The sequence below is a fragment of the Choloepus didactylus genome, chromosome 2 (assembly GCF_015220235.1).
Source record: "Choloepus didactylus isolate mChoDid1 chromosome 2, mChoDid1.pri, whole genome shotgun sequence".
NCBI lineage: Eukaryota > Metazoa > Chordata > Mammalia > Pilosa > Megalonychidae > Choloepus > Choloepus didactylus.
Window position 1 is genome coordinate 198,812,560 of NC_051308.1, and position 18,011 is coordinate 198,830,570.

Consider the following 18,011-nt stretch of genomic DNA (forward strand, 5'->3'; position numbering starts at 1 on the left):
CTTCCCAGGTATGGGAAGCTCTGGTTTTACTACAGGGGAACCAAATCTCTTTTTTCTTCTCCATACCTCAATCCTTCCTGTTAGAATAAAAACTAATGGGACAAAGTCCTTTCTTTAGACTACTAATAAAAATGTGAAACATCCTTTTCATGAGACTAGACAGTGCTGTGTCCTCAGACTTGCTACAGCAGCTGGCATTCTGGTTAATTCCTCATGCCCATACCATGTTTTCCTCACAACTCTTGCTATGGGTTGTCAATGTCACTTAGCATCAGAGGTTGGTCAGAAGATGATGAAATTTAGAGTGGGACCAAAGTCAGCCAAGGCAGCACCAGTGAAGACAGTAATATTGGCTTAACCAGAAAATTCAACCTAGAATTAGGGACAGAAAATGGCATTAGCCACTGAGCAGTTATCACCATGAGGGTGAAAGGATGCTGCAAGGAACCAAGTCCTAGAGGCTTGAGTGATCTTTCAGTTTACACACCTGAGGAATACAATGGTGCAGAAAGGAGGTTTGGACCTCTTATTCTATTTCAGAAATAAACATTTTAGACTTTTTTGAAGTTATTGATGAAACCATTATGCTTCAGTGTAATAGAAATCGTATCTAGGACCAGCCCACAATGGAAGGAATGATGTTAATTCAATAAACATCATCAAAGCAAATTAAAATAACAAAGGTATGTGATATGTAAATAAATAAGGTAACTGATTATTCTTTAATAGTACTCTCATTTCATGTTCCTTATAAACTCTTCTCCTTTCTTGTTTGAGGCTTTCAGCTCAGGAATGTCAGAAGCTACCATCTTCTCTTCAAAAGTGGTGATTTTGCCAATGCTGAGATTCTTCTCCATGCCTTTTTTTTCCCCCAACAATAATGGTATAAAGAAATATGGACAGCTTGTTTCTTGTGACTTCTCAAAAGAACACTCAACAGCTGCTTCCTTTCCATTCACTGTATCTGCCAGGAAAAAGATGAACTAGGAACCAACATATGCCATGGACAGGGTAGCAGAGCTCACTCCAGCTTTAGCCTTGACCACCTCTGTGCCAGCTCCTGGATCTGCCCCATGAGGGTGGCCAGCTGGTCCTGGGGAAAGTCCACTTTGGGAGGGAACTGAGAGACCAAGAGGATAATGGTCTTCCCAGCATGGCCACCAATGACAGGAATGTTGAGGTAGGCTGGATCAAAACCCTTTAGTTCTGCAACAAAAGTGTTGGCTCTGACATGTCACACCAAAGCTTTTATTGGGGTTGTTTTCTTCATATTTATATATATTTCTCCTGTGATGGGACTTAATTGTATTTGCAATGATTCAGACCATAGCTTCAGGACAATGTTGGGCACAGGCCGCAGTTAGGGTGGCCATGATTGTGTCATTGGTGTTGAACAGGTCATCCCATGTCATGCTTGGTTTCCTTGTGGCTCTTACTGGAATAACTGCCACATCACAGACTTTCAATTAATATGGCAGCTGTTCTGGTCTGAGGTAGGCTTTCATAGCTGCTCTGCTCTTGATGTGGCTCAGATCAGCAGCCACTCTGGGCATATGAGTGATATACAAAGAGTCAGGCGGCTCACCACAGGACTATTCTTCAGGAGTAAAAGTAGCTGCCCATTTCCTTCCGAACCCCCCAGCACAGCTACTTTAGCATGGTTCTGGTTTGAGGTGCTGAAGCCACAGAAGAAAGTGGTGTAAACAGGTTGGGCAAGGGCAGAGAGCATGGCGGGGCAGGAGGGGCTTGAGTCAGTGGGCAAGGCTTTAAGTGAAGGTAGTTGACTCCAACAACCTCCACATAGCACTGGGCCTCACATCTCTCCTGCATCTGGCCTTTGTCTTGTAATTTTTCATTGCATACTGTACATTGTAATATTTTCATGTGTTAACTCTGGGATTTACTCACTGAGCTATCTGATCCTTAAGTTTGTATCCAGCTGGTGCTAGGACAGAGATTTCCCTGACTACCAGGAGTTAACAAAAACAAACCAACCATCACACAGAAAAAAACCTTTCACAGTCTTTACAAATTGGTTCTGCATTGGCTGTTGCTCTCCTTCAGAGTTCAGCCTTCCTACCAAGAAGTCCTGCCTGAAGTGAAATACAGGGTCCTCTTAGTCTTTTCTGAACATGCAACTTTATCCAGGGCATGCACTTTTGCCCTTGGGAATTCCCCTATTTATAGGGATCCAAATGCCCCTTCTCCCTAAGAAATAGACTTTCCACCCTTCTGGGTGCTCTATTTTATATCTTGAAGTAGTAATCCTTTACACCAGGCTGCTTTGATTTGATTGTTCCTCTCAGTGCTTTAACTCTCCACAAGCAGTTTCTGTGTGCAGGGGAAGTTCTAGGACAGCGAGCCAGAGATGAATTTCCTGGCTCAGTCTTTCAATCTACAACCCGATACATTGGCATAACATGCAGGCACCCAGGTACGTGCAGAAGGGTTACTCTGCTCCTTCTGGAACAGTACCAGGAACCTACGGTGAGAGCACATGCCAGCTCTACATCATGCAGGGAAGAGGAAGGGGGTTGTCCAGCAAGGGTGTCATGAGTTTCTCCTACTGGTTTTTAAGTTGTTGTTGTTGTTTTTTGATTGTATGTTCTCCCTTTTGTTACTATAACTCTTTAAATGTTTTCTGAAGCCCTGAGAAAGATGGCTTTTCCTGTTATTGCTAGTTGTTCAAGGATTCTATGGGGAACAGAACTCTGGAGTCTTTTTCTCCCACACCCTATTTCCAATCATTCTGTAGTCCCATTGAGTCTTTCTTCACAATGGATTCCGTATCTGATCATAGCTCAGCTATTCCACTGCAATTACTGGTGTAAAAATCATCTTTTGCCTAAACTATTCATGTTGCCTTCTAACTATTTTCCATGCTTCCACTCTTGCCCTATCCTCACATTCTATTCACATAGCAAATCAGACCTTGTTACTCTACTCAAAGCATTCTATTGGATTTCCATCTCTGAATAAAGTTTATAGTTGTTATTTTAGCCTACAAGACCCTACATGTTCTACCACCTTGGGACTTCACTGAAATCATTCTGCCACTCTGTACCTTATTCCCTCTACTTCAGCCCCACTGGATTCCCTACTTGTCTCTGAACATTCCAAGTGAGTTGCTGCCTAAGGACACATACTTTATTTTCATCTGTCTAGAAACTCTTTTCCAAGATATCCACATGGTTCACTCTCCTATTTCATTGAAGGCTCTCATTATATGTCACCTTATCTCACCATAGAATTTAAAATGAAAACCCAAACCCTTAGTCTTTATCCATTATCTTGTTTTATTATTCTTCACAGCATTCATAATCTCCTGACATATTATATCTTTGTTCACTTGTGTAATATCAGTCCAATTACTGTGTAATAATCACTTGTGTAATAATCAGTCCAATATAAGTTCCAAGAGTAGGGAAGGGAATTGTCTATACGTTTTGCTCTGTATCTACAGCAACTAGAATAGGGCCTGGCAAGTAGCAATAGATGAATAAATATTTGTTTACTGGCTTAATGTCTGACAGATTAAATAGACAATTCCAATATCCTTCTCAGCATTAGAGACAGTATAGTATAGGCAGACTTTCGGTGAAGACTTGGGTATCAGATAAACCTGGGTTCAAATACTAGCCTACTACCTACTAGCTTACAAACTATTTGGTTTGAAGGAAGTAAGTTTCTCTCTGAGTTGTTTTCTGATTAGCAAAACAAAGACATTAATACCTACTTCACAACATAGTTTTTTAGATTAAATTAACAAATATAAGCAAAACACTTACTCTTAGTCCTTGAACATAATAGACATTCAATTAAAGGTTGTTCTTTTCCTTCCTGCCTTAAGATTCATTTTTGCTCTTCCACCCTTACAAGCTCTTGGGGTGGTCTATCAGCAGATTCCATCGAAATCTGATGATGCTTCTATCCTAATTAAATCTTTACCATGGCTCCTTGGTGCTACAAAAATAACATCCAAGTTGCTCACATTGATTTTTAAAACCCTTCAACAATGAACTTGATGGATTTTCCAATGTCGTCTACTACTGCCTTCTTCCATGCATTCTGTGCTCCACCTACGTTTATTATTCAAGGAACACATGGTATGAAGGCCTGCCTCTACACTTTGTCCATGTTGCTTCGCTCTGCTCACAATGTCCTTTCCTACTATCTTGCTTGTTGAAGTTCAGCCCATCAGTCAAGTCCCTGTCAAATTAGCAAATTCCTTGATACTCTTCCCTCAATTCATAAGTCATTCTTCCTCTCTTTATTATAGGTTGTTACTGCTTCATAAGGCTTCTGATCTGGTATAATCTTCTCAGAGAAGCCTTCATTGTCATATGCCCTACTTCTCCTAAATTCCCAGTTTTTTCGAGGCACACATTTGGCTCTCATTCCCATACTTCTCCTGCCCAAGCATTTACCACAGGGAGAAATATTGCATGCCCAACTATTTGTCTCCCCATTATATTAAGAGCTTCTCAAAGGCAGGTTCCATGCCTTATCCATGTCTATACTCTCAGGACTTAGTGTGATACATGGAAGATAGTTGACATTAATTCATTAACACATGCATTAATATGTTAATTAATGAACAAGGTGTCTGTTCTCTATTAGATCATGAAGATCTTGAAATTTAAGACTCTTTCTTATTCATATCTATGTATTTTATTCATCCTTTATCATAGTGACTGGAACATAGAAAGTAAATATATTTTAGTGACTAAAAGTATGGTCTCTGTAATCAGGTATCTGGAGTTCAAATACCAGATCTAGTATTTATGAGCTATGTAATTTGAAAAAGTTACCTATCTTATATATGTTTCAGTTTCACCATCTCTAATAAAGAGGCATAGGGTTGTTACAAGGATTAACTAGAATAATTTTTGCACAGCGCTTAGTCCAGGACTGGCCCATAGGATATCAATAAATGTTAGTTGTTATTATTACAACATAATGAATAAAAAGTTGTGGCATTTACTCACTCAGAAGACTCTTAACTGAGCATCAGCTATGTACCATAGATTGCACTATGAAGTGAGAATACAGAGATGTATACAATATATCCTGAACTTTGGAGGAGCTCGCAGTCTAGTGATAGAGCAATGTTTTAGTCTGGATCTTCTGATAAGCAAAAGTCAAGACAGAATTAAACTTGAAAGAATTTTATTAGAGGAAATGCCTGTCAGAGAAAATGGGGAGAGAGCCAAGATGGTTTGGAGAGCTTTCAGACTGTGATGTAAGCCTGACATCAAGCAAAAGAGAGAAGGAAGGAAGGTTGAGTGGAAAGTTCAGTGAGGTTATTGTGGCGTCCTTGGGTTGAAGTCACCTGTCAGAGGAGTCTCATTTCTCCCTAGAATGGGCCTCCTTAGTCTCCTTGCCATACTCAGTCATTAGTTGGGAGCAGCCCATGAGAAGCATGACTTTGCTGCAAATGCAGCAATGGATTTTAGAGTGCAGTATCCGGGGCACTTATTCTTCCTGTAGTTTTAGGTTTGCAAGGTTATCCTCATGGCTGCCAATGGAAAACACATGCATAGTATATTGTGTCATTTAGATGTTGTAGATTGTGGGAGATGACGCACAGGCAAAAAAAAATTGACTCTCTCCCTGGGGATGCACAGAGGCAGGAGAAAGTAAGCAATACCTCAGCACCTCAGGGCCATGGAGCCAGCCACATCAGTCTTTGATCATATGTGCTGAACTGGTATATAAGGAAGGAGTGAGACACCCAAGGAAGGATGATGCCCAAGAGAATGACTATCAGATTGTAGCTCCTGCACTTTTAATAGTTAGAAACATACATGAGTTCTGCCCCCACATCATTTGTTTCCAGAGTTTATTTCTAGACATATTCACGCAGAAAGTCTTTTTTAAATGTTCATCTGTTTCCACTCTAAACCCATTTAGAACTGGAGTGTTTTTGTTGGATACCAGAATCACTTGAAATATGGGATTTAATCAAATCCTGTACTGGAGTATGCTGATGAATCTAGGTAGTGTATAACCCACACAAATGTAAGTAGTTTTATTCAGACCCTTTATCTGGTCCACCAACTCTAGGCACCAGAACAATGACTCCAAACAATGCCTAGGTCCCTCCTCTCTAACAAACACATGAAGGGGTTCTTGTTCCTGAGACTATGCAAATACAAAAAGGGACTCAATTGAGAAGAATGAACACCAGGTTATCCATGGTAGATAGTTACAATAATGGGCTCTAATGACACATACCTTCTTCTGTTCATGCCCTTTTCAGTATTATACTGACATTCTTCCCATCAAGAGACAGTCTATTTCCCCCACCCCTTGAGTTCTGGACTAGCCTTGTGACTTACTCTGATTACTTGAATGTGGCAAAAGAGACACTGTGTGACTTCTGAGGCTAAGCCTTAAGAGCCCTTTCCACTTCTGCCTTGGCACTGTAAGAATAGCTCAGCCATTGTATGTAGAAGTCCAGTCTAATCCACTAGAGAGTGGAAGCCCACATGAAAAACTGAGGCACCATGGATGACAGCCAGACACATGAGTGAAGCCATATTAGATCATCTAGCTCTATTTGACCATCAGATGACCGTAACTACATAAGGAGTGTCAGGTGAGGCTAACAGAAGAACCCAGCTGAGTCCAGCCCAAATTGCTGAGGTACAAAGTTATGAACAAATAAATGGTTGTTGTTTTAATCCACTGGGTCTTAGGGTGATATGTTATATAGCAATAGATAACTTCCATACAATATAATTAGCGATTTAAGGTTTAATATTGTTATATATCCAAAAAGATAATTTTTCAATATACCTAAAATATTCACAGTCTGGGGGCAGTCTTATTAAATGAAAGGGCATGGAGTTTGACTTTAAGCAAGTTTGAGTTTGGTCATCTAAATATCTCCTCTAACCTCCTTGGGTCTTGGATTTCTCATCTTGCAAAATAGCAGAAACAGAATCTAACTTTATAGGATTAGTTTGGAATCACTCAGTAAGTGTGAGCTTAAACCCCCTATCACTTAGCCTGATATCATATATATAACAGATGCTTCATAAATAAATGCAGAATTTAATTGAATCCTGCTCCTTGTTTGATTTTACTTCAGAAGATTTCTATCTTCTTTGATATATTTGTATCCCTATAAGAATACATTTATTTAAACTTGCTAGTAATTATTTGCATAACTTTTTACTCATCAAGCAAGGATTTGGGAGGTAGATAGCTAGATAATAGATGATTAATAGATAAATAGATAATTGAACTCTTGAATTTATATCTAATGAATTGACTATATCAGGTTTGGGGTGAATTTTGGGGTGAAAAAAAAGAAAAGGGATTAATTTTAAAAAGAATGTGACCAGGAGAATGGGAAGTAACTCCTTAATGGGTATAGAATTTCCCTGTGGGACACTGAAAATGTTTTGGAACTAGATAGAGGTGGTGGTTGCACAAAATTGTGAATGTATTAAATGCACTGAATTGTTCACTTTGAAATGGTTAATTTTATGTTGTGTAAATTTCATCTCAGTTAAAAAAATGTGACCATGTGACAAGAACGATCTAGGTTGGAATTGATGAAACTGAAAAGTGAAATAGAAAAATGCAAGGTCTTATAGGTAATAGAAAGAAACTGATATAGTCAATTCAACAAAGAATAATTCAGTTGCCATATGGATAAAGGAGGTCAAGGGGCAAGATATCATCAGGTATTTGGCTGGCTAGATAATCTGTCAGTTAGAGCAGAGGGTACATGCTCTGTTCCAACTGGGCTATTTCTTCCTACCCTACAAATATGTCATTGACTTCTGCCTCAGGACTCGGTTTTGCTAATCAAAAATGCTACCTGGCTTCCCTGGGACAAACATTTATATTCTAATGCTGTTTTTTAAATATCAGTATGAGGCTATTTCAGGGAACCAAGAGTGAGAGAAAAAGGGAATTAATATAGAGAAGGAGACATTTTAGCAGGCTGGCCATAGATTTGCAACAAACATCTGGCTTCTCAGCCTCTCTCATGTCCCATTAGTGAAAATGTGCCCTATCGAGCAGCAGCTTCACCCATTCTGGTTGTGCCAAATAGCCCCATTAGCTGCTGTGGAAGCAAATCCCAAGACAGCAGCAGCAGAGACATCAGCAGGGTGAGTCACAGAATATAGAATGACTCACTAAAGAGGGAGGTGGTGTGCAAACTGGCAGTGCTCCATGTACCCTTCAGCCTTTGGGGACGTGGTAGGTGAGCCAGTGTGTGTGTGAGTGCCAAGTAGGTGTACCTCAGCCACAAGGAAGTCCTGGGTGCAGCAGGCAAAGGTGCATGATACAAGATGTGAGGCAAGGCTCTATTGGGTCACTCCTGCAACATAAAAATCTAGAGTTGTAAGCCACTGCGAGCCTAACTAGCTAAATAGACAGGTACTAAAGCAACATGGCCCTACCATGAAGGTGGTGGAGTAGCTCAACAAGCCTCACTCTAATGAAGAACACCCCTTCTTCTACATGCTATGGTTTGTGCCAGGTGATCTTCCTATGGAGTCATCAGTATCATCAAGGAAGAATGACTGAGAAAATCTGGGGTGGTGAATAACTTGCTTGGGTATGTTCATCTGGATTCTTTGTCTAATTTCTGTCCTTCATATCTGAGCAATTTGGCATTATCATGCTAAGATCCAGCAGCTTTCCTCCTTGGTAAATATCCAAAATAAACTCTTAAGATGCACGTCAGGTTATAAGACTGATCATAGCAGCCCTGGTCATTATGGTCAAAATCTAGAATTTATTTTAAAAATAAATAAACCTAACAAAGTAAAGTAAAATAAGTCCATGCATGAGCAGATGATTATAGTGTTTCATGAATTATGAATGATGATTAATTCATTTCTGTGTACTCAATGTTCCTTGAAGCAATTTTTTTAAAAACTCTCCCTATGCTTAATCTTAGTTGCACAATATAGAGTATTTTGAATTCCTGGATTACAGTGATTTATTTCCTACCTTTGTAAATAATGTTCCTTTTGCTTGTTGAGATATTTCCATGGTCTTTCTCATCTTCTAAGCCTCAGCCTAAGTAAATATCTCTTCTTTGGGCAAGAGCAGCAGAATATTTCTAGAGCCCCAAGATATAGACAAGCACCTAATCTGTCTCTTCATGAAGCCAACCCTCTGTAAATAATGATATGGTGATGTGGTCATTGACTCAGCTCAGGTCAGTCTATACTCTTAATTAGATGGTAGATAAAAAAGAATCATGGAAGTTATGGTGGGCTTCTGAGTAGAGGGCACATGTTTTGTTAAATAGAGAAGTGGAAACAAGGGTGACCAGTCATTTGGAGAAAATGTGAGAAAAGGCATGAAATTGGGAAAGCATAAGATACATTTCAGGAAGAGTGACAGATCCATTTTGTGTCGACATCTAAGTATATTTATAGGAAGCTAGAGACTGATAAGTCCAACATATGCAGCTGAAGCTTGAAGTTTGAAAATTCTTGTGTATCTTAAGGAACATGTACTTTGTACTGGTGACAATGTGAAATCATTGAATGGTTTTAGGCAGGAAAGACATGAACAAAGCTCTTTTAAGGAAAACTGCTGTGACAATGGTATGTGGAAAAGATTGGAGAGAAACATTCAGGCCCTTTATAAGGAAACAGTGTTTTGGGCACTAAGCCTTACTGGAAGGGCTGTTAACCCGTGGGAGCTAGAGATAGGTTAACTGAAAAGAGAAAGTGTTTCTGAAGCAAGAAATAAGCCCAGGTCCAAAATGGGGTGGGGTGAGGGGTGGAGTGAGCCATGAGATCAAAAATCTAAGGGGATGATCAGCAAGTCAGGACACAGAGTAGTAAGCAAGTCAGGGGCAAGAGGTCAAGGCTAAGATTCTGAATATAGCAAAGGTTTAGGACTCTTGCTTTTGTGTGATTGTGAAGCCGGGGACAAGCCTAAAAACTATGAGGGGCCAGGTTGGAAATTGCATGAGGCAAGCCAATTTGGAAGTGAGGACAATGGTTTCACAGGAGATAAAGAGAGTATAAGGAGGATTAGTGGCAACCGGCTGATATTTTGCTTAGGGAATTAAATACCTGAGAGTTCAAAATTATTCTGGATGTACCACTTTAGCAATCTCAAGTCTCTAATTTACCCCATGTCAAGGTTTTTACCAAGGGAAGTTAAATACCTAATCACATATTAGAATTCTGGTGGAATCAGCCTCAAATTAGTATCAAGATTGCTGTAGAACCAAGTTAAGCCACTAAATTACTCTGGAAAGATGGGCAGATAGACTTTAGAGTACCTGACTTGCCTGAGTACCACCATGGAGTTCTTGGCTCTCTATAAAATATTAGCATGACAAATTAGAGTGTTGATCATGCCAGATATAACAGTATTTATTTGTTTAATTAAACAATCATGACTGCTCTTAATGTGGGTCATTTTAAAAAAATGCCAAAAATAAAATTAAACATATAATTAAGCTGACAAAAGACAAAGACCCTGATGTTCCAAGTTGAAGGCAGTTAATTTATATGAAGCTGGGTCCCTGAAGGCACCACAGTTTATTAAAGTTACCAAGGCAGGGATGTGATAAAATATTTTATGTAGTTCTTTAAAGACTGAATTGCTCTGACACTTTTAAAGTCCACAAGATACAGTCAATTAGGATGCCTTGTTAGCTAGTTGTTGCTTCTCTTCTTGCAAGGGTCCAGAACCTCAAACTGGGTCCTTTAGCCTTATGACTAAAAGCAACTATATCCTATCCACTGTTTATCACATAGTGAGAGATTCACGGGTTGGTAGACCACAGAAATTTATTATTAATGATAATAATGAGTTGGTATGATCCATGCTCAGTGTACCACTATTGGAACATGATTGAACCATGTACCCCTCCCTCCCTTCCTCCCTTCCTTCCTTCCTTCCATCCTGCCTGGTTTCCTGCCTTTCTCCCTCCCTCCTTCCCTGCCTTCCTGCCTGCCATTCTCACTCCCTTACTTCCCTCCTTTCATCTTTCTTCCCTTTCTTCCTCTCTTCTTCCCTTTCTCCCTCCTTCCCTCCTTTCCTCTATCTCTGCTTTCCTTCCTTTTCTTTTTCCCTTTCTTTTCTATTCCTTACCTGCACTGTTTGTTCCATCTCTTCTTTCCTCTAGACTATCTTGTGGTGGTTTGAAGCTCTGTGTATCCCAGAAAAACATGTTCTTAAATCTAATCCATTCCTGTGAGTGTGAACCCATTGTAATTAGGACCTTTTGATGAGGTTACTTCAGTTACAGGGTGGCCTACCCCAATCAGGATGGGTCTCAATCCTGTTACTGGTGCCCTTTGTAAGTGGAGTGGAATTTAGACAGAAAGAAAGCTGCAGGATCCAGAAGCTGTAATTCAACAGGACCCACAAGACAGTGGAGAGACCCAGATGCCACCATGTCTCTTGCCATAAGACAAACTAAGGACCAAAAATCCCTGGCAGCTAGCCCCAGAACACCAGTCTTCAAGGAGAAAGCATTGCTTTGATTGATGCCTTGATGCCTTGATTTGGAATTCCTTTTAGTCTCAAAACTGTAAGCTAATAAAGTCCCATTATTTAAGGTGACCCATTTCATGATATTTGCTTGAAAGCAGCCTAGAAAACCAGAACATATACTATTCGTTAAGTTCTCTTCCAGTTTTGGAGTTTATGATTTCATGCCAGTTCCCTAACTGACAGAAATATCCTCTACAACAATTCTGCAAAGTTTACCTCCAGTCTCCACTCATGCTCTTTCAGCTATAAGCCACTAATCACCTTCCAAGGTACCCCAATCTCTCTAATGAATCTACCTCTTAAAAACATTTTCCCTAAAGGAAACTCAAATTTGTTTTTCTGTGTATCTCCATTGAATGAATAATTCTCTCTTTATATTCTCTTCTTTGCTACTTACAGTACACCTTTCTTTCTGAATCTTTACTGTCCTATCCATGCACCTTGTCAGAGTTGGACACAAATACAAAGCAAAACAGTCCTAGAAAGATAAGACTATAAAGCAGGTCATCAGAACCAGAGCTCTGGACCCCTGGTTCCATCAGCACTCCGAGTATGCTTAAGATTATACTTGCTCAAATGCCCTTCTGCCTCCTTCTTGGACTAAACAGCTTTCTGAAAGCAGAGCCTGGGCTTCATTCATTGTGTACTCAGCAGCACTGAAATCCTGGTCTTGGACCTTTGGGTGATAAAGGCTTTAGGAGATTCCCTCTGAGACATGCCTACGTGTAAAATAGGTTTTCCCGTGTCCAGTGCTTTCATCCCACTTCCCTAACGTGAATTCCATTTCTTCAGCCTCCTTCTGGTTCTCTCTATTTATGTAAACTGTATTCTCATTGCCACATCATCCTCACACCCATGTCCAATCAATATGTTACTAGAACTATTTTCCTAAGTAACATTTGTCATACTAAAATATATTCTTTGGCACCTCCCATAACATAAAATTCAGTACCAACTCTTCACTGTAGCTTTTAAGGTCCCCACAAAAATGTTCTAACCTACTTTTCCACCTTTATTTTCCCACTGTTACACAAATTGGTCTATATATTAGCCTCCAAACATGGATAAACCATACACCACTCTTTCCCAGTTCTGTGTTTTTGCTCAAGCTGATCTAGAGACCCAGAATGTCCTTTGCTTGCTTTTTATTGAAATCCTTTCCATCTTTCAAGGCCCTTATCTAGAGCTACCCTCTCCATTAAACATTTTCTAATTTCCAAAACCTAATAGGCTCTCTCCCTCCTTTAATCCCCTTTAAGGTTTTATTCCTCTTTCAATAAATATCCTGCATTTTTAATTTAATCACATCTATAAAGTGTGATTTTCATTTGTTCTTTCATTCACTCCATTTATTGAGCATAAGGAATTACTTTTTGCCAGACCCTCTACAAGATGAACAATGCTGGGGAGTCCTTGCCATTGTGAGGCTCACAGTGCAGTAGAGAAGATGAGTTATATGTGAATGTACCCCAACAATATAATGTGTTAAGCCTAAAAAAAGGATGAACAGAAACCTAAGTAAGCAAAGGGGAACAAACCAAGAATGTGCTTATTAGGAAGGTCAGAGAAGCTATCACAGATTAGGTGACATTTGAACTGTGACCAAGGAATAAATAAGAGTTTGCCAAAAGCAGAGAAGAATGGTGGCTCAGTGAAGTGGCTTTTTACCACATTATAAGCTCAACGAGAGGTTGTGTTGTATTCATTTCTTTATTCTCTATACTCTGCCTTGCACATAGTCAATGCTCAAATAAATATTTATTGAATAAGTAAATGAATGAATGTGTGAAGGAATGCTAGCTCTAGAAGCTAGGCTGATTATGAGACACACACTAAAATAGTTCAGGGAGTTACCTTGAATGAATGTTTACTGTATTGGGGCCAATATACCAGATGCTGAAGGGCTACATTAAAAATAAAGATGTGATAAAATGTAGTTATACATAAATATTTGTCTTCATTTGGGTCATCTCTTAAGGAACATTCCCAGATGTAGAATTCCTGGATAGAAGAAGTAATTTGAGAATTGATACATATTGCTGAATTGCTTTTAAAGGGGTACATCAAGCAAAAGAACAAAGGATTACATAGTTAGTGATTACTTTCTATGTGTCAGTTGCTGTGCTATCAGTTATTTTGTGTATCACCTCACTGAAATTTCGCAGTTTCATATTGAGGACTAATTATTATTTCCGTTTTACAGAGGAGAAAATCAAAACCAAGAAAGGTTAAGGGACCTACCTTAACCACACAAAATGGAGAAGTCATGATTCAAATTCATGTCAAACATTCTAAAGCCCAAACTCTGTCAACTACTACACACACTTCAAAGAATAAGCTTATTCCATAGGTTTTACTGGAATCACAGGCCTGTTTGGAGATTCATGAAATTTCAACTTGAAGGAAGCCCAGTTGAATGAGAATATGAATGCTGAGCTAAAGGGTTTAATTTTGTTCTTGCAGGCAAGAGCAAGTAAATATAACCCTTGATTCTTAGCAAATGTGAAGCACTCATTTATTTGTTCATTTATTCATTTATCAAATATTTACTAAGACTATTATGCCATGTGACTCATATATACTCTAGAATTTATACATGCAGATATGTTATGTTCTTTTTAAAGTAACTCCAGAAATATGAGGCACACATAGGGGTTAGGGGAGAATGACAAATGCTAGATAGAGTGATTTTCAGGTATATCATGGAAAAAATGCACATGTAGTAAGATAATCAGGGTATGTTATGATATTCTCAAATATAGAAGCCTATGTTTGTTGATACTATGTGCTGGCCATCATGCTAAGTGCTTACCATCTATTATCTCACTTAATCCTCAGAACCCTCTGAGAAAAGTACTATTATCTCTGTCTCCCAGGTGAGGAAAAATGAGGCTGAGATAGGTCCAATAATCTCCCAAGACCAAATAGCTTATGAGAACAGGATTCAAACTTCAGTCTGCCTGATTCACAAATCAACGGTCTTACTCTTACTGCTCTATAACCATTTATTTAGTACCCACCAATGTCTGTCACCCAGTTGATGTTCAGTTAGTGCTTGTTGTCTGGCTGAGTACTGAGTACTTTTATCTTCATTTTGCAGATATGTAATGAGGCTCAGAGAGGAAAAAAAACAAATGTTCTGGAGGCCACACAATTAGTAAGTGGTTTTCAAATCACTCCTTTCCAAGTAGAAGGGTTCTGGGAGAGGGATTACTAAGCTCTGGGGAGGAAGCAATGTCTCAGAAGCTGTGGTTGGAGCCGTGTGGTATGTCACTTATCTGTGGGCAGACTGCAGTATGGGAAACCAAAAAGGAAAACTGGGTGACAGGGTCTTGAGTGAGATAGGAATGAAAAAGCCAGGTAGACTATCCAGAGGAATTACCAGTCACAAAGGACAGGAGGGGCTAGGTACAGAGGGATTGTCTTGGTATGAAACTCACAGAACTGAGATCAGGATGTCAGGAGATGGTGGTAGTAGTGGTGATGATGATGTCAGCTAAATCACTTTTCAACCTTTAATGTACATAAAAGTTGCCTGGGGACCTCATTAAAATGCATATTCTGATTCAGTAGTTTCGCGGTGGGACCCAAGATGCTGCATTTCCAATATGCTCCAAAGTGATGTCAATGCTGCTGGTCTATGGACCACACTCTGAGAGGCAAGGAGCTAAAACACTGAGTTTACTACACATCAAGAACCGTTCTAAGAACTTTACATCTATCAATTCATTGAATTACCATAAAAAACCCTATGAAGTAAGTGCTATTTTTATCCCCCTTTCCAAAACATGGACACTTGAGCACAAGAGAAGCTAAATAACTTGCCAAGTTAATCAGTGGTAGAATCAAGACTTAAACTTAGACAGTCTGACTCCAGAACCCATCCATGCTCATAACCATTATGTGTTATTGCCTTATGAGAAAAAAAAAAAAAAGTTAAAGGCAGATCCTTGAAAAATTTCTGTGTCAATCAAGGCCTAGTGCAGGGACTTTTAACAGTGTCTGTGGTCTTGGCCATGGAAAGGAGAGGACAAATAATGGTACTAATTCAGTGTAGAGCATGGCAGAAGCAGGACTTGAATCCAGGTAAGTCTGATTATAAAATCCATTCTCTCTTGATTCTGCTAGGAGCAGATGCTATCCTATCTTCAACAAGGATCCATTGAATGCCTACAGTGTACCAGGCACTAAGTAGTGGTGAACAACAGCAGTGGTCAGGGAATGCCTCTGAGGAAAAGGACATTTTAGCAGATACCTGAAAGATGAGAAGGAGCCTGCCATACAGTTAGAGGAGCACTATGGGCAGAGGGAACAGAATTGCAAAGTCCCCGAGGTAGGAAAGTGTAGGGTATTTTAGTAATTGAAATAGACCGGTATAGCTGTAGACTAGAGCACAACATGCAAGAAAAAGAGAAAATGGCATGAGATTAATTTGGAGAGGTAGACAGAATCCAGATTACACATAGCCTTAAAGGCCATGCTAAGGCATTTGGATTTTATTTTAAGTATGATAGGAAGCCATTAGTGAGTTCTAACTAAGGAACTGACAATAATTTGGTTTATTTAAAAAATAATTATGGCTGCTGGGTGGATAGTAGATCAGAGAGTGTATGGCTGGAAGCAAAAATAATCATTTACTCATCCAGGAGAGAGATAAATAGTGACTTGGATCAGGGTGGTAATGAAAGAGTTGGAAAGAAACAATTTAGGTGATAGAATCAACTGGTAATGGGGCTGGGAAGAGCTTTGGGAAAAAAGAGGTACAGAGAAGCTCTCATAGAGGGAGCCAATGACCTGGGGTGAGTGGTAGGAATAGAGCATCAGGAAACAGAGATGCCAGTCTAAGGGACAATAGTGAAAGATTGCCAAGTAAGCAGTTTTGTTCTCCACGAGACTGTCAGGTACCACATGGGTGAGAGAACCCTATACCATATCAAAACTATTTCATTTTCTGCTTCAGACATCAAGCAGTTAATAGCCAACAAAATTTCAATACTCTAGAGCTAGGATGTTTCTGGTAATTCTGTAGAGGGGAAAGACAACCTACAAATTATTGGATGCTTATTTTAAATAGCTGAAACAGGATAGGATGGGGCAAAGACATTTAAAAAAAAACTTGTAGGACTATAACGTTAAAAGTCTCACTTCTTTGTCTTCATCATATAATGTTGGCCAAAGAGAATAATCTGAAGTAAACAGAAGCCACAGTTTACATCCCATCTGGAAAACTGAAAGTTAGTATTTTTCACTTCATTTTCATGGAGGTAACCTGGAATTCTTTCTTAAAAAACAAATTGTTTAGAAACTCTTCTCTTTGGAGTCCTCAGATTCAGTCTGCCACAAATTTTCTGGACAAGTTACTTTAGTCTCTCTGAGCCTTGGTTTCCTTATCTGCAAACATGACCTAAAAGCCCTGTCTACAGGTGGATTTAAAACTAGACGATGTGTATGCCAATTGCTGGGGTCAGAGTGGATATTCCACAAATGCTAGTGGATACTAAAAAGAAACATATTTGTTCTGTAAGTATTGAATCTGGCCCATTGCAATCTCTGAGGCTTGAATATTTCTGACTGCCTCATCTATGGTAGTCCTGAGGGGCTGATCTTCCAAGCCTAAGCAAATCTCAAGAGCCTTTGAAAATCGTAAGTTAAATTAGCCCTGACTTGAACTAAATTCATTCAAAAATTAACTTAAAGATTGTTCTTTTATCTGTTCCTGTATTCCAAAGCCTCCTAAAATTAGTGTTGAGAAATGTGTTTCAATTACCTTTTAATGATTGTATTGTATTATTTATTATTTCTGGTGGCCAGCCATCATCTTGGGTCAGAATGATTCTCAATTCTTGTGTAGTCTCCTCCCATAATGAGCAAGGGTTAGTGTATGTGATGAATGAAATACAGCACTGGTAATGGGATATCACTTCTGAAATAAGGTTATAAAAGACCCTATGGCTTCTGTCTTACTTGCTGTCTGTCTTGGATTATTTGCTCTGGGGGAGCAAATGCTCATGAGCATGCTCTTTGGGGAGGTCCATGTGGCAAGGAATCAGAACCTTCTGCCAATAGCCACATGAGTGAACTCAGATAGTGGATGATCCAGCCCCAGTTAAGCTTTCGGGTGACTGAAGTGCAGGCCAACCACTTGACTGAAACCTCCGGAAAGAACCCGGAGCAATAAAGATCTAGCTAAGCTGCTCCCAGATTCCTGAACCTCAGAAATTGTGGAGGGATAATAAATGTTTGATGTTTATTAAATCACTCAGTTGGGGGCAGCATGGTTAACAGTGCCAACTCATCACCTTTTAGTTCCCTGTCATAGTGATCTTATCTTTATTATCAATCTCTTTAATGTCCTATGTGGGGCTGAGAAGATGCTCCTGCTCCCTGTGGTCTTACTTTACTCACCTGCTAAGGGAAGCTCAGTCCCCTATTTCCCTAGATTTGGGTGTCCAGGAATATAGTGTGTTAGTGGTTAGGAGATAAGGCTCTGGAACCAGATTGTGATTTTAAATCCT

The 18,011-nt window shown here is 39.5% G+C and overlaps 1 protein-coding gene and 1 pseudogene across 4 annotated transcripts in view; one reads left to right on the forward strand and one right to left on the reverse strand.

The window, feature by feature from the left end:
• AGBL4 (ATP/GTP binding protein like 4) overlaps positions 1-18,011 on the forward strand; it is a 1,783,169-nt gene that overhangs the window by 982,576 nt on the left and 782,582 nt on the right. The gene's annotated exons all lie outside the window — the stretch shown is intronic.
• On the reverse strand, positions 735-1,729 carry LOC119527358 (annotated as a pseudogene).